At 43.1% G+C, this 18040-nt stretch overlaps 1 protein-coding gene across 4 annotated transcripts in view; it reads right to left on the reverse strand.

Moving 5' to 3' along the window:
* Window positions 1–18040, reverse strand: part of REV1 (REV1 DNA directed polymerase) — a 1193441-nt gene that overhangs the window by 750818 nt on the left and 424583 nt on the right. The gene's annotated exons all lie outside the window — the stretch shown is intronic.

Consider the following 18040-nt stretch of genomic DNA (forward strand, 5'->3'; position numbering starts at 1 on the left):
CAAGATTACACACGTGTTACTTAGATTGCTATGAGCATGATCTGCAGTTACTGGTTTGTGATTGGCTCATGTGATGGCAGAATCCAGCGAGATCCTTCATAAAACCTTTGAGTTTGCAGAGTGGTTGCTGCTCATCTAGTTACGGAGGACTACGTCAGGATGTGATTTGAGAAAGTGTTAGTCTTTGACCCCTGTAACCATCTAGTGGTGGAGGAAAAACAACCCGAAGGCATACCATCCGGGGACGCAGGCACTGAGGGACACTGTGGGCCCCTCTAGACGTAGTGTAGGGATAAGTGTGCCAGGAACGCTCCTATCAACACCTACGTTTACTTTTGGGGGACAACAATGCAATACTTCAGACCAACCATCAGGTAGTGAAGTTCAAAACATGCAAATCTAAACAGAGAACAGGTAAAAGTACTTTTGGAGATTGTAAGTAACGTATGTCTCACGTCATCTTTTTGCACTCTGTGGACTGACATGCCCATGTAATCCGCATCATCAAGGGAGACTGGGATATTGGCTGATTGTACACGATCCTTACAGGATCATTTGACTTCACACTACCCTGCATTCATCCACGTGCCTTTATGAATATCAATTGTGCCGTCAGACACTTCTAGTATTGGAGTTGGAGGTTCTAGGTGGTTGATTTTCCACATGTTGAATAGGGGTTAGAGACAAAGGTAGTGGCTGACTTGACAAAGGTGTAGAGCAGGGATACTTTGCTCACTGGTAGAGGGCAATGGAGACCTGTGATGCAATTGGCTTCGGAGAAATTGAGGTGATGGAAGAAGGTGGTGTTGTGTAGTTTCACCAATAATAATGTGACTCTACTTGTAAGTTTCATAGGTTTATTATGAGGAGGTCCCTCACAGCATATCTAGGTCCAACTGTATCTTCATCTTGTATGGTTCTCCACCTAGATTCTAGAACCATACAAGATGAACACTCAATATAATATATAGAACATGTACAGCATCAGATTCTAAATATATGGTGTTATTCTACATACATGGTGTTAACTTCTACATTATAACATCTCCTCCTCCACATTGTTTATGAAAATTGAAATTGCAAACTATATACACTATAACTATGTACACAATTAAGCTCAGCACATGACTTCCAACTTTACACAATGATTGTTCATGAAAAGGATACACGTGATGATTCATTGGTGGTTCTCAGCTGGTAGATATAAATAATGTACTATTAATGTACATTTGATAACATCAATAATAAATAAAATCCTTCTTGGAATTGTGCACAATTCTTCTAGGTCTCATAGATGTTGCATTGCCAGTCTGATGAGTATGCTTCCTCTCTTGGTCAACATCACTTGTGTTTGTGGAACAATCAGCTTTATCATCAGACATCACAAATCCATCCTTCCATGTTCCTTGTGAAGAGTATCTATTGTCACTGTTCTCAGGTCGGCCCTTTATTCTGGTTAATATGACATCATCACATGACCACCTGTTGCCATCCTCTAAAGTCACCGACTTGGCCACTCTGTGGGGAACGATACTTGGATTCTCCTTTACAAACTCTCTTGGGTTCTCTTCCTCTAACCCAATCACCACTCTCAATTTTGCTCTCCTTTATGTGCTTGTGATTGTCATAATATCTTTTATACTCTTCTTGTTTCTTCTTTATTCTTTTCACAATCTCCTCCATATCAATGTTCTTACTTTTCTTGAGAGCCATCCATGCAGGTCTCAGTCTGTTTGTGGCAATGCTTCCTCTCATCAGTGTGAAAGGTTCCACTTCTGCTACTGAGTGTGGGGTAACCTTATATGTATTCAATGCCTCTTTTAGCGTTTCCTTCCACAGGAGATTATTTACAATAGCCAGTTGTATTGCCTCTTTTATAAAGCGATTCATTCTTTCCACTAATCCATTTCCAATAGGGTGATACAAAGATGTTGTGCTATGTTTGATTGTTCTCTTCTCTAGAAACTCTTGGATTTCTTGTGACATAAATTGGGCACCATTATCTGATATTAATTCTTGTGGTTCACCCGCTCTGCTGAATATCTCTTCTAGAAATGTTTTTACTTTTCTGGCTGAAACAGATTCTTCAATGATTCCACATTCCACCCACTTGGATGTATAATCAACTAATACAATGAAATAGATCTTTTGTGGTTCTAGTATTTCATACGGGCCTGCTATGTCAATAGCCAATTTTGTCCAAACTGCATCAGGTACTGGTACAGGTTGCAATGGTGTTGTCCTAGTAATCTTCCCTTTCTCACTCACTGCACATGCAGAACAATCTTTGACCATAGCTTCTAAATCTCCCCACATGTTGGGCCACCAGTATGCTTCTCTCACTCTTCTTTTCGTTAAACTTCTCCCCACATGTCCTTCATGTGCAATCTCTATGATCCTTTCTGTCAGAGTTACAGGCGGAATGATGCGATCTCCCCTGTATATGCATGTCTCATCACATGAAATTTCGTCTTTAATCTTCTCCCAAGTTCCTATGTCTCTATTAATCTCCTTCCAGTCACGGACCACCGCTCTCCTTAATTGTTCCCGTTCTGAATCTTTCTTCGTAGCTTCAATCCATTCTTCTCTATTGAAACTAGCATGCACTTGCGCAATGACGCACTCAGTGTTTTGTTCCTCCATTGTCTCATCATTCTCAGTAGAATCGTCTCCTTCACATATACAAGGTAAACGGGAAAAACAATCTGCCACCACGTTTGTTCTCCCTGGAATATACTTTATGATCACATTGTACTGCATAATGATCAGGATCCACCTTCTAATACGTGGAGATGTCAAATGTGGTTTTTTTGGATTCATGACATGTATCAATGGCTTGTGATCTGTCTTGAGTTCAATGGGAATTCCCCAAATAAGTCCTTTGAAATGTTCAAGAATCCATTTCACCGCCTGGGCCTCTTTTTCAATAGTAGAATAATTCCTTTCTGCTCCTTTCAATGTTCTAGAAGCAAAAGCTATTGGAACCACCAATCCATTTTGTACTTGTTCCAAAACACCTCCTAGACCCATGTTGCTTGCATCGACTGATATCATGGTCTTGGCACTACAATCGAACATCTTGAGCACAGGTGCTTTATTAATTAACATTTTGATTGTCTCCAGTTCCTTCTTGCACTCATCGGACCATTCAAATTTGGTACCTTTATTCATTAATTTTCTCAATTGACTTGTTCTGTCGGCATAATGATCCACAAATTTTGAATAATATTCTGTCAGGCCTAATAAACTCCGAAGTTGATCTTTGTTCACAGGATTCAGTAATTTGAGAATGGTGTTCACAAGGGCTTCCTTGGGTTTTATTCCTTCCGCATTTATGCAGTGCCCTAAGTATGTCACCTCCTTTTTCTTTATCTTACATTTTTCACTCTTGAGAGTAAGACCTTTCTGTTGTATGACCTGCAACACTCCTAATAGTTTGGCATCATGATCCTCTTCAGTCATGGCAGACACCAATATGTCGTCATGGAAATAATACACACCTCGTAGACCCTTGAATAGATATTGAATCAGTCTCTGAAATACAGCAGCTGCCGATGCCAAGCCAAATGGCATTCTCTTATATCTAAACGCACCCAGGGGTGTTATGAAAGAAGTGAGGTGTCTAGACTCTTCATCCAGGACCACTTGATGGTATGCGGAGGATAAGTCCAACGTAGTGAAAAATTTTGCAGGTTCCATACTAGTGAGCATTTCTCCAATGTTAGGCAGGGGATGGCGATCCACCCATATGCTGTTATTGAGGTCCCTCAAATCAACGCACATGCTGATTGACCCCTCCGGTTTTCTTACAATCACTATAGGAGAAAGCCACTCGGAGCTCTCAATTGGTTCAATGATGTTCTGTGAACATAATTTCTCTACTTCTTTTTGTAGTGCTTCTCGGGTCCCTATGGGAATATTCCTTACTCTGTGAACCACTGGTTTGGTCCCCCTCTTGAGAATTATACGATGTTTGAAACCTTTGAGGACACCAATATTGTCATTGAATACTTTGGGAAAGCTCTTGGCTAAATTCACAGCAGACTCACAGCTCTTGTCAGTTACACACAATATGGGTACATCCTCACCTGGGTGTATCTTGATCTTCAACGATGCTTGCTCCCACCAACCTACAATTGAAAAACCATCTTGGGCAACATATAATCTGCAATATGTCTTTCTCCCTTCAAAGTCCAAATGTACCCAAGTATAGCCTACAATATTGATCGGTGTCTTACCATAGCCACTCGCTCTAACTTTAGTCATGTGTAAGTCTTCCATCTTCTTTTTTAGTACATTCAGATATGTCTCCATGTCTACCATTGTATAGGGAGACCCCATGTATCAACCATGACTTGAAAGGTGATGCCATTTATAGCCACAGGCACCCAAGGGCCCACAGAACTTTCCAACGATGCGAGTGTCAATATCTGTACTTCTTCTTCAAACCCTTCTGTGATGGCTACTATATCATCCGAACCACCAACTTCTTCTAGTGCTCTCACATTATTTGAAGCACCTCTTCCAAACTGTCTGTTATTTCTTGCCATGCTGTAACGTGAATTGAATCTGCCCCTTCCTCTGGAAGTGAGGCACACCTTGCCAAAATGTCCAACTTGTCCACATTTATAACACTCAGCCCTATTTGCCAGGCAATCTTTTTCCGGGTTGGTATGTCTATACCATCCACATTTACCACAGCTGTTCTGTGACCTATGCAGTGTTTCTCTACTTTGCCTGGACTTCAGGCCAAAATCCGACTTCACTATTCTCTTTACAATTGCAACCAATGCTTATTCATCTCTGTTGGACCCTTCCAGCTCCTGGACTGACTTGACATCAACATACTGTGGTTTGTTTTGAACTTCTTTCATGCACTTTTCTCCAAGTTCAATTGACCTGGCTATATCCAGCGTTTGCTCTAGTGTCGGATTTTTTGCTTGCCAAAGTCTTTGCTGAATCCGAGGATCAATCACATGTAGGACAATCTGGTCTCTCAAATATTCGTCCGCAATTCCTGTGAACTCACATGTAGATAGCAAACCTCTCAATGCTACAACATATGTATCTACAGATTCATTCTTGCTTTGTCTCCTAGAAAAGAATCTGTACCTCTCAAGTACAATGTTCGTTTTATTCCCAAAATGCATGCCCAGCTTGGATAATGCAGTTTCATATTTCCTAGCACTGCTGGTAGATTCACTTGTCCCTTCTTCTGCATCACCGGGATCTGGCAAAATCCTGAATATTCTCAAAGCTTCTGCCCCCACACAATTTAGCAAAGTAGCCTCCTTTAAATCATCATTAAATTTAGCTCCTCCAATTGCCCTCAAATGGACCTGAAAGTTATCCAGCCACTGTTCCCATTTGCATACAGGACTACCCGGTTGTGCCAGGAATTTCACTGTGGCCACAATGTTCTGCATGGCCATGGTATCTGTTTTGTTGCTGTGATGGGATGTGTGTCTTTTGAAACAGCAAAAATGTCTTTAATAAATGTTAATTTCACTTTCTCTTTCACCATGCATGTCGTCTGTAGCCTGTTTTGTGTACGTTTATTTATTTTCCTTTTTTATTTTAGTTACACTCCACACGCATCTGCTGTGAAGCGTGTTTACTTCCGTCGCAATCGCCAACTTTCTGCTACTTTTTCCTTTCAGTATCAGTGCGCCCTATGTATTCTCAGCGCGGATCTGTTCGTAACATTCAGATGAATGCGGTTACCATGGTATCATACTCCCTCAAAGATGGCGGCACATAGCTCACGCTCTAGGGTTCTTTCCTTTATAGGAAGCAGCCCCGTGCAAGCTATGACGCGCCCCCGCTCTCCATACGCTGCGTGCAGCCCCTTCCAGTGACACTCGCGCACCGTTCAAACAATGCCGGTCTCCCTCCGACAATGCTTGCGCATAGTTGAAAGCACCGGTGAGCGTTATTAATTCGCTGCGTTAGCGATTAAAGTCTGACCTTGTTGTCTTTGAATTGATGATTTCTTTGAAGTATCGCTCGCAGGGGTTCAGCTGTCTCTAACGTTACTGCGCCTCAGACTTCATGAACGTGCATTACTATCTCCATTAACGCAAGCTCTCACACACCCAGGGACCTCCTTCACCGACAGCTCCTCGTCGCCAACTATTGTGTAGTTTCACCAATAATAATGTGACTCTACTTGTAAGTTTCATAGGTTTATTATGAGGAGGTCCCTCACAGCATATCTAGGTCCAACTGTATCTTCATCTTGTATGGTTCTCCACCTAGATTCTAGAACCATACAAGATGAACACTCAATAGAACATAGAACATGTACAGCATCAGCTTCTACATATATGGTGTTAACTTCTACATTATAACAGGTGGTCTCAGACACGGTGTGTCCTGGCATAAAGCAGTGTCTATCCACACAAGTGTGTACAGAAATAAGAGGCAGGCAAGGACATAGGTTTAGGTGCTGCTAGCAAGATTGATTTCTGGAGCTTAAAAGGGAAGCAAATCATAGTGTAAGTTTGGTGAAACCACCCGCACTTTCGCGCTTAGCTGGTATCATTATACAATATCCTTGAAGGGATTGTCTGTAAAATTCATTTATTTTCATTTATTTTTTTACATTTTTAAAGCGCTCCCACAGCCCACAGGCATCGAGGCGCTGTTACAGGAATTGTTTGTTTTGTAGTTGCGTAATTGTTTTTCTCTTAGTTGCGTATTTATAACGCGCTTAAACACCCAGATGTTTCTAAGCGCGGACCGGCGATCGAACCTGTGTTGCTTCATGTCGTCTTGCTTCCAAGGCGCGCACGTTGCCGCTGTGCTATCCTCCCAAAGCCTCCCAAAGCCTTGAGTAGGTTGTTGGTTAAGTTTAATTTCCTGGCAATGTGTGCAAAAAACAATTTATAAGCAACATCTTTCATTGCATAGGTTCCTTGCACTGAATTGTTGTTAAAAACAAGCATTGGTGCCACCAACAATTTTGACTCTTGTATCAGCATGGGGCAGGCACTGCCATAATACAACCAAGCACGAACACCATTTGCCAGCTATGCCAGGTAGTGTCATTATAGCAGTGCATGGAAAATGCCGCCCATGCCTACACAAAAGTCAACACTTCAAAAGTGTTGGCCTTGTCAGTGCCTGCTTATTGGGAGCGGGGGGCGGATTGTGCAAACGTTGTGCTGTTTCTCTGTAGAGCCCTGTGGCACGAGTGTTAATGGACTGGATTTCATTAGGGCAATGATGTTGAAGTTGCCATTAGCAATGGAAGTGCTCTATTTAGGCAGCATTCCAGAACGTGGGATTGCAGACTATGGCGTTTGGGGGATATGGAAAGGAGGGCTGTGATGGGTAGATGCTGGGTCACAGGGAGAACACGGCCAGGATATGGATGTAAGCCATGAAAGGGAATGTGGGGAATTGAGTGACAATGAAGCCAGAAATAACATGTGTGCTGTGGAAGACGACAGGGGTTCCAGCAGAGAGGCAGTGTGAGGGAAGGAAGGGGGAGAGTGCCCTTCAAGGGTTACTTTGTGAGCTGATGCATTAGTTGGATCTTGTCTGTTTTGGTGGTGTTTGCAGAGGGGCACCCATGAGTACATTGTCAGTATAGTAGGAATGAAACAGCTAGCTGAGGGTTTGGGGGAGGGATGTTTCAGTTAGGCTAGGGATGCGGGAGGGGGGGCTATGCCATAAAACACCTTTGGTTTGGGGCATGCTCAGCTATGCTGAAGGGTGGTGGTGCTACCATGGCTGTTCCTTTAGCAAGAATCTGATCACGCGCCGCCCGTAACTGCGCTAAACATGTCAGCGCCATTATGGCGCGGCACAGTGATCAAATAGATCACTTTATAGGCATCCAACGGTCTACATTCCCTTAACCAAGCCCCTCCCGCCTCACTTACCTTTGCGGCACACACTTCTGTGTGTGCCGCCAGGTCCTCGCTATCCCTGCGGCGTCGGTTACTCCCACTTACGTGGGTCTGAGCTCACGCTACAGGGTTCCTTTTTTAAAGTTTTGTTTACTTTCTTGTCCCCCGCTTACCACAATGGTAAGCGGGCGACACCCCCGCAATCCCTGACTCACGTTACTCTTCCCAGCTCTGCTTAGGTGCAGTAATGGGAGTCAGTATTTTGTGCGCCTGTTACAGTGTATTCATTATGTCATATGTAAACATGCCAATCCGCGAACGTTTCGTTTCTCTGCATTCTCCCGTTCTCGAATGCAGAGAGGTGCAACGTTGCAGATCACGGTGGTGAGGCCTGACGATAGCAGTCTGCCGGGGACTCATATAATAAACTTCATTTGAACTACAAAGCGTTGCCAAGAAATTACTTTATAACAATGGCGACGAGGATCAGTGGCACGCTCGATGAGAGTCCCCGACTGGATGCGCACACTTTATTATGATCGCAGTGTTTTACTACGAACCCAGGCACAATCTATATGACGGAATTCCCATGAAAACAAAGGCGACGTGACAGGTATGGGAGACAAAAGAGATATTTACTTGTCTCTGTACCTTGTATGAAAAACATTTGAAGACCGCAGTTGTGAATGTGCGCGTGGACTGCTAACGGCTTCATATGCGAGCCGTGCATAAATTGTTAGAGGAAAGGACCCAGCGACGTGAGTGAACGTGCCTCCATTTTGTGTATAAATTCAGCAAAGTAACCATGGCAACTGTATGACAAATGGATGCAGAGCCTTCGTGTAACTAGATATTCAGTGATTACATCGAATTGTGCTTGGACCGAAGATTTTGAATGAATATAGTTCATTGAACATGGGCTACATCAGGCAAGGATATGATACAGTGTTATGACTGTATGAGTGGTGCAGCAGTGTTTATTAAAAAAATGAATGGGGGCTGCACTATAACATTGAATAAAAAAAAAAAAAAAAATAAGGACATAAACAAGCAGAAGAAGCAAAAGACAAATAAATCTATAAAGAGTTCCGTCTGTTTACGAATACATATAGCATCATTAGCCATGCAGAGTGTTGTGGCCCCAATGAAATTCTTACCTTTGCCTGGAAATCCGACATGCCCCTGGGAACAGTGGCTGGACAGCTTTCAAGTGTATCTAAGAGCGGTAGGTGGTGCGAAATACAATGATGATGTCAAGGAAGCTACTTTGCTGAACTGTATAGGCGCAGAAGCCTTAAGAATATTTAGGACTTTGCCAGAGCCCAGTTATAATGAACTAGGGGCTGGGGACTCTGCCTCCACTTCAAGGAAATATGAGATTGCGTTGTTAAAATTAAACAAACATTTTGGGAATAAAACAAACATTGTTTTGGAAAGATATAGGTTTCTGTCCAGGAAGCAAGGTAAAAGTGAGTCTGTTGATGATTATATTGCAGCTCTCAGAGGACTCATTTCGACATGTGAATTCACTGGTGTGGCCGACGAGTATATGAGAGATCAATTAGTACTTCATGTAGCTGACAACCGTATACAACAACGTCTTTGGCAAGCTAAAAACCCATCCTTAGAGCAAGCTATTGAAATAGCGCGGACGTTTGAACTTGGAGAGAAGTGTATGAAGGAGATCCAGAACAAGAATGACAGTGTTGATATTAAATCTGTACATGTCAACAATGAGGGAAAATACGACGGTAGCGAAGAAGCTCTTGTTGCTGTAGTAAAAAAGGTGGTAAAGTCAGATTTCAATTCAAATTGGAGACAAAACAGAGAGACATTTCCAAGATCACAGAACAAGTGTTTTAAATGTGGGTGGTCAAAACATGTGAACATTGAGAAAGAATGCCCGGCCCATTCGGCAGAGTGCTACAAGTGTGGACATGTGGGCCATTTTGGTAAAGTTTGCCGCAATACAAGAAGTAGAGGCAGATACAATTCACGTTATAGCAACATGAGTAACAACGGCCAATGGAACAGAGGCACCATGGCATCAGTAGGGGCAGTAGAAGGAGCCTCTACATCAAGTGACCTAGTTGCAATTACCAGTGGTATGGAAGACAGGGTGCACATACTCACTATTGCCACAACTGGAAGTACTATGGGCTCATGGGTGTCCATGACAATAAATGATACTATGTTGGTGGTGATGGTTGACACGGGATCACCTTACACGATGGTTGATACAAATACATTTGAGAATGTGTTGAAGATGGACATAAAGGAGCTTCATATCCCCACTGTCAAAGCCACAGGATATGGGAAGACTCCCATTGACATAATTGGATACACTTGGGTAAAATTGTGTTTCAAGGGAAGGAAGACTTATTGTAAACTTTATGTTGCCAAAGAAGGTTACTCAATAGTTGGTTGGTGGGAGCAAGCATCACTAAAAATCAGAATACATCCAGGGGAAGAAGAGCCTATATTGAGTATAATGAGCAATACATGTAATTCTGCTGAAGATCTGGTGAAGAGTTTTCCCAAGGTTTTCAATGACAGCATAGGAGCTTTGAAAGGTTTCAAGCATCGAATAATATTGAAGAGGGGAGCTAAGCCAGTTGTCCACAAAGTGCGAAACATTCCCATTGGCATAAGGGAAGCTCTTCAGAAGGAGTTGGATAAATTATGTCTTCATAATATTATTGAACCAATCGAAAGTTCTGAGTGGCTCTCTCCAATTGTCATTGTAAGGAAACCTGAGGGATCTATTAGGATGTGTGTAGATTTAAGAGATCTCAACAACAACATATGGATTGACCGACATCCGTTACCCAACATAGGAGAGATGTTAACAACGATGGAACCGGCAAAAATATTCTCCACTTTAGACCTGTCATCAGCATATCATCAGGTTGTATTAGATGAAGAATCTAGACACCTTACATCGTTTATAACACCACTGGGGGCGTTTCGATATAAAAGGATGCCATTTGGTCTGGCATCGGCAGCCGCTGTATTCCAGAGACTAATGCAACATTTATTTAAAGGTCTAAAAGGCGTGCATTATTTTCAGGATGATATTTTAATATCAGCCATGAGTGAAGAAGATCATGATGCTAAATTGTTAGGGGTCCTGCAGATAATTCAACAAAAGGGTCTAACTTTGAAAATAGAGAAATGCAAAATTAAAAGGAAGGAAGTTACATATTTAGGCCACTGTATCAGTGAAGAAGGCATAAGACCCAAAGAAGCTCTGATTAATACCATTTTGAAGGTCCCTGATCCTGCAAATAAAGATCAGCTTAGGAGTCTGCTTGGTCTCACTGAGTATTATTCTAAGTTTGTTGACCATTATGCAGAAAAAACTGTTCACATGCGGAATTTGATGACCAAAGGCACAAAATTTGATTGGTCAGCAGAATGTAAAAAGGAATTGGACAATATAAAAAATCTGATCAATAAGGCACCCACACTCAAAATGTTCAACCCTGGGGCCAGAACTGTGCTGTCAGTTGATGCGAGCAATGTTGGTTTGGGTGGAGTTCTGGAACAATTCCATGATGGTTCGTTTGTTCCGATAGCTTTTGCTTCAAGAACCTTAAAGGAAGCGGAGAGAAATTATTCCACTATTGAAAAAGAAGCACTAGGTGTTAAATGGATCTTAGAACATTTCAAGGGATTAATTTGGGGAGTTCCCATTGAATTGAAAACAGATCATAAACCCCTCATTCATGTCCTAAATCCCAAGAACTCCCATTTAACATCACCTCGCATTAGAAGGTGGACTCTGATCATTATGCAGTATAATGTGATTATAAAATATACTCCTGGCAGATCCAACAAAGTTGCTGACTGTTTCTCCCGATTGCCTTGTAAGGATGAACACCTTGAAATACCAAGTGACGAGAGTTTAGTTGAGGATCAAGATATGGATTCTATTGTTGCACAGATTCATCCAAGTTTTGATAAAGGAGAATGGCTGGCAGCCACTAATTCAGACCCAGAACAAGAGATGTTAAAAAAGGCTGTAACAGATGGATGGAAAAATGTACAAGAGGGAATTAAACTGTGGGAGAAGATCAAAGATGAAATATCATATGATGACTTATATGTTTATCGCGGTGATCGTATTGTACCGCCAGTGACATTGAGGAAAAGAATCATGGACATTGCACATGAAGGACATATTGGCAGAGACTTGACGAAAAGGAGAGTCAGGGAAACATATTGGTGGCCCAATATGTGGGGTGACGTAGAGTCACTTGTTAAGGAATGTTCTGCTTGTGCAGCCAGTGATAAAAGCAAAGTAATAAGAGTCACACCTCTTCAGCCTGTAACTGTGCCTGATGCAGTATGGTCGAAACTAGCCATTGATATTGCTGGCCCGTATGAAGTGTTGGAACCCATGAAAATATATTTGATAGTGTTAGTTGATTATACATCAAAATGGGTTGAATGTGGAATTTTGGAAGACTCAGTTTCGACATGTAAGGTTACAAAATTCTTGGAGGAGATCTTTAGTAGAGAAGGTGATCCACAAGAATTGATTTCCGACAATGGTACTCAGTTTGTGTCGCAGGAAATTAAGACATTTTTAAGTGATAGAGCCATCAAGCATAATACCACAGCTTTGTACCATCCAATGAGCAATGGACTTGTGGAAAGGATGAATCGATTCATAAAAGGAACTATTCAGCTGGCAATAGCAAATAATCTGCCGTGGAAAGATACTTTGAAAGAAGCTTTGGATACATATAAAGTTACACCCCACTCTGTCACTGGTATAGAACCATTCACTTTAATGAGAGGTAGGATTGCTAACAACAGACTCAAGCCAGCTTGGATGTCTACAGGGAAGGATGTTAACATTAACATGGATGAAATCATGGAGAGAGTTAGGAAAAAACAAGATCAATACAAAAAGTACTATAATCAGCATAACTGTGTGAAGGAAAATAATACCAAAGCTGGTGATTGGGTTAGAATAAAGGAACCCAAAAGAGTCCTGAAGGGAGAGTCTAAGTTCCGTGCCCCGCAAAAAGTTATTAAGCGTCTCAGAAAATCAGTAGTTTTGGAAAATGGAGACAAGTGGTCTTGTGATGATATCATCTCAGCAGAAGAAAATGAATTAAGGCATATTGACAATGATTTTGTTAGATGCAGACAAAGTGTGGATGAGAGAGGAAGAGAAAGAAGATTTGGAGAAGAACCAAATGGAGGACCAAAGGGTTTCCAGTGGTAATGGTGGAAAGTGTTCAAGACCCAGGAGAGTTGTTCCCAATTTTAAGGAAGGATTCATTTATTATTGACTGTGTTCACATATCAGAGTTGTGTATGAGAATTTGGAGGCCATGCTGATGAAATCAACAGTAGGGTGCATGCTTTATTCTACAGTGTTTCATAATTATAGTAGGGATAAGCACATTTTAGTATAGTTTCTGTTGTAAGACTGGTTGATATTTTTTTTCCATAGACATGTGTTTTGTTTAATGATTAATCTTTAATCCTTGGTTTCCTTTTTCTCTGTTTTCTTTGAGCCCCCTGGATTTTTCTTTCTTGTTCCATCACCCCTGATATATACATTTTTTCCTCCCTCCTTTGTGTTCCTGGGTTGTGTATAAGGAAGGGAGATGTTACAGTGTATTCATTATGTCATATGTAAACATGCCAATCCGCGAACGTTTCGTTTCTCTGCATTCTCCCGTTCTCGAATGCAGAGAGGTGCAACGTTGCAGATCACGGTGGTGAGGCCCGACGATAGCAGTCTGCCGGGGACTCATATAATAAACTTCATTTGAACTACAAAGCGTTGCCAAGAAATTACTTTATAACAGCGCCCCCCAAAGTTGCAGTGACTGCAGGGGTGCACAAATGAGGGTGACATTTTGTACGATTCCCTTTAGCAATATAGTTGAAGGGAGTGGTATTCCTGGTATTCAGGCCTTGATGAGCAGCCAGCACTAAGTTCTCCCTTCACTACCCCTTCAAAGCGAGTCTTTCATTGTTTCAAGGTGTTGAGTAGCCGGGACCCAATTCTAGCCGCCAGTTTTGCAGTATCGCTTTTGTGTCAAGAATGTAAAATAAATATTCTTCTTCTTTCTTGATGTATTGATGAGTTCCAGCACAAGGCGCACCACCTGCCCCTCACCACCTCGCTGCATGCCATGGTGCGAGTGTAGCTCTGTGGCTTCCCCGGTTCTGCACCTGCCTGTCTCCTCCCTGCCGCCGTTTCTTCACCCACCTGTTTGCTCCATGCCGGTTTCTTCACCTGCGCGTCTCCTCCTTGCCCGTTTCTTCACCCACCCGTCTCCTCCTTGCACGTTTAGCTTTTGCGGAGAGGCACGTCATCGCAGTGAAAGGCTTCAGCTTTGATCTCTTTATTTTCAGACTTTTAAGGCTTGCATTGATTGCTCTAATCCTGTTGATTGATCAAAGCAGTTTCTTGGAAATGGTCCGAGCGGTGAGGCAGGAATGTGACTTCATCTCATAAACAAATAGATAAATAATCTCTTTGATAATGGATCCAGTTAATTTCATCGCACAACTCTTCTTTCTTAATTGGGGCTACATGTAGTCTTTTTGACGAAGCAGAACATGTTATGTTACGCAGTTTTTATACTGCTGTGCCAAATCGCCATCATGGTCATCTCGGAGCACCTAGGTTTGTCAGAAAAAAACCTTATTGTGCCTCTGCGATAATTTCACAACCCAAGTCGGCAAAGAAAAGGCGAAGGGGAGAGAAGAGGTAACCAAGGACAATAAGAAAAGATCCAAGTTACTCGGTGAAAAGGAGGGGAGTAGCGTTTGCTTGGGTGCTTGACGACAAGCGAGGATTGTGCAGGAAGCCCAGTACGTTTCAGGGTGTCTGAAGTTGAGGGCGGATCGGCTTGAGGGCATGTTTAAAATAGCCCAGTTTCAATTGTAGTACACAAATGACTCCTTGGAGCCTGAAAGCTTTTTAGTTTGAGAATGCCATCAATGTCTCACACTAAACCATCATCGGCATGGTAAATAATACTGGGACTGACAAGCCAGGAGGACAGGAGTGGCAAAGTCCAGATGGGCTGTGTAATGCGTGAATGGGAATGGAAAAAGCCGAGGGTCGAAGGTAGCCTTTCTGAATGCACTAGAAATCCTGGCGCTCTAACCGTACAACATGTAGGACAATACCTGATTGGGTGCATATACAACAACTCACCACTGAATCTGCTAGGTACGTATAACACACCACTGCGGTGGACACTGCCACGGACATGGCTACCCACACACATCAGAATGCAGCAAGGACTATGGCACATTTGTTTGTGCTGGTCGCATAATTCTCTGCCTACTTACACCAGATCCCTCGACATCTCTGACAACAGTATGCAGCGAACACCTATGACAAATTTGGGCACAGGGAACACATAGCGAGTCTCTAGCACTCGCGCCATCTCCAGACTCCTCTCTGCACCCATTCACATGCCAGACCTCATAAGTTGCTCTCTACCTGAGCCTGGCCAGCCCTGCTCAGCTTTATTTGGCCAAATGCCCAAACTCATTCTAATCTTACCCCGCGACCTCCAACAGGGCATTGGGACTATAATAATGGTAAAAGGCGCAATATAAATGACAGCTACAATGCATCATTGTGTGGATTGTGTAGAAGGTCCCCTTATGATATAGTAATTTGAATATAGTACCTAAAAGATGAGTAGGGTTGTGCTCCATGTGCCTGAGAAATGACTCAGTGCTGCAGAGGTGGGCGATCATGCTTTGCCAAAGTTATTGGTTATAAAGACATTCCCATAAGGAAGTGATTATGAGGAACAAGGTTAGGGGTAGCACAGCAAACCGTTCACCCGCCCCCGTCACATAATAATGATGCAAATGTGTCAGCCAACTCAAATGGCAAGTTGGGAACTTCAGCAGATTTGCTTTTTCATAAGCTCCTATTTATTTATTTATTTTTATGCAGGGTTCAACATGTTTTGCAAAGCCAGCTTGCTTTTCTATCCATCCTGGTGCTTTATGTCTGGAAGAAGAATCGCGTTGGTCCTTCAATGGCACAAATAGAATGAATTCTTAAATGTCCCTGCAGATACTAAAATTAATGTAAGGCCTTACCCCAGAAGCCTAGTAACCTGCAGTCCCTTATCCGCAAGAACACTGAAAAATCCAATGCCCGCTGTGTAGGGCTCTGCCTTTGCAATGCGTGATGCTGCACCAAAGCGGTGTGCAAACACGTACCAATCCATCCCCGGAGCTGCCACGCACTGCAGTGCGGTCTGCAATACTTTACATGCACATTTGGCAGATCTTTGCATGCTATCCAGTTCAGCACTTTGCTTGACATATTTATTGTAAAATGCGATAAACCTTGCCATGTTAAACAATGCATTATACCTTGCACATATAAAGTGGGTGCATTAAGTACAGATGAGGTTAAGCAGTTAAGGTAGATCATAGAACATAGCGTTTATAAATGCAGTCTCGTCATGTATGGCGGTAGTCCAAGAAGCAGACATTGAATGATAGCTGTTTCACACATGTGAGCACTTAATTGTGGCCTGTGAGCCAAGGTCCCCTTGCTAGCCTAAGAGTCGTGCAAGGCTTCTCCCAAGAAGAAGAAACTTGTACTTCTCCTCTGGCTCTGCGGCCATGTGTCTTTTGATTCAGGCATTAAGGCGAGGTGACATGGGTACCCAAAGTCAAAAGATGGGAAAGCGGGTGTCAAAACCAGGACATCATGTCCAAAGAGTTGCAAAGGCCTGAAACAGACTGCCCCTGTTTACCCAAGGAACCCATAGGGTGGCCTAATGGGAACCAGGAAGGATTGGAGCTGGGTCGGTTCTAAGATGTGTGACACCTTAGGCAGTAAAAGGCATACAGGGTCCCCCAGCTTGCTTGCAGGGCATGGAACGTCTGAAAGAGCATTGAAAGGAACGGTCTGAGTGCTTGAAACAGTCGTAATGCACGGAACAGTCGGAGTACATGGAACGGATGAAGTTCATGGAACTATTGGAGTGGGCGTGATCTCAAGCACCTACAGTAAACCACCATATTCACATCTCCGCGCTTACTCTCTTCTTTACACCACCACTCAAATAGAACACAGCGATACTATGACCCCATTCGGTATAGCTGTTCTCATACCACCACTTGCCTCATACTCCCCATCACTCTAACTAAACACTGCTGGTTACACCCCCCCCAGCCAGGCGTTCTCCTCAGGCCTAACGCAGCCACGATTGGTTTGGATAATTCCTGCCAGAACGAACACATACTATTGAATTGACCTCTCAACCACCACACCTACCGCTAAGAAGCAGTTATTACACGAATGCCACACCAGCTGCACACATATCCGGTGCTCACACGCACCTTTGACTCTCTCTACTCTCTCTACTGACTTGAACTTCGGTTCCCAAGGGCGTTCAACCTACCAGCGCCTTCAGACCATACCAATGGTATATAAGGCGCTATATAAATGCAAAGTAACATAACATATATATGATATGATATTTTATTTATATCGTGCTCGTACACAAGTGTTTCAGAGCGCGACAAGGCAAGGGAAGGCACTAGGCGAGAACAAAAACACTGATCTTACAAGGCCCAGTGACATTGAGAATGCGCAAGTGCATGGGAACGGGAAAATGGAAAAAGTGCATGGAAGGGGGGAGAAGTGCAAAGTGCGGAACAGAGGAAAAACAGATACATAATAAATAAAGGCGATAAACAGTAGTAGTGCAGCCAGTAAGTGGCAAGCGCTGGGTTTAGCAGACATGCTATATCTGCTAAGTGCAGAAGAAAAGCGGGTGGGGGACTTTATGGGTACAGATACAGACCCCAGTGCAAGGTGTGGCCAGAGGCAGTGCAGAAGGGTACCTGGGCCCCGAGGACAGAGGATGGCCAGGTGCACACTGCCAAGAGAGAAAACAGATCAGCAGGGGAGAAGGGGGGGCAAAAGCAGAAGCAAAGAAGAAGGTCTTGAGGTACTTCCGGAACCAGAGCTGGTTCTCTTCGAGTTTGAGTGGCAGGGGGGCTGTTCCAAAGGGAGGCTCGGCCGAAGACAGATATACCCCTAGCTTGTTTCTTTGAAAAACGACTGACCCGGAGGGAGTTAGCGGTAGAGGAGCTAAGAGGGGCGGTATTTACCGAGCAATAGTTGAAGGCATTTTGGACCCAGGCCCCAGAAAGCATTG

Source organism: Ambystoma mexicanum, chromosome 7p, assembly GCF_040938575.1.
Source record: "Ambystoma mexicanum isolate Mex_15411 chromosome 7p, UKY_AmexF1_1, whole genome shotgun sequence".
NCBI lineage: Eukaryota > Metazoa > Chordata > Amphibia > Caudata > Ambystomatidae > Ambystoma > Ambystoma mexicanum.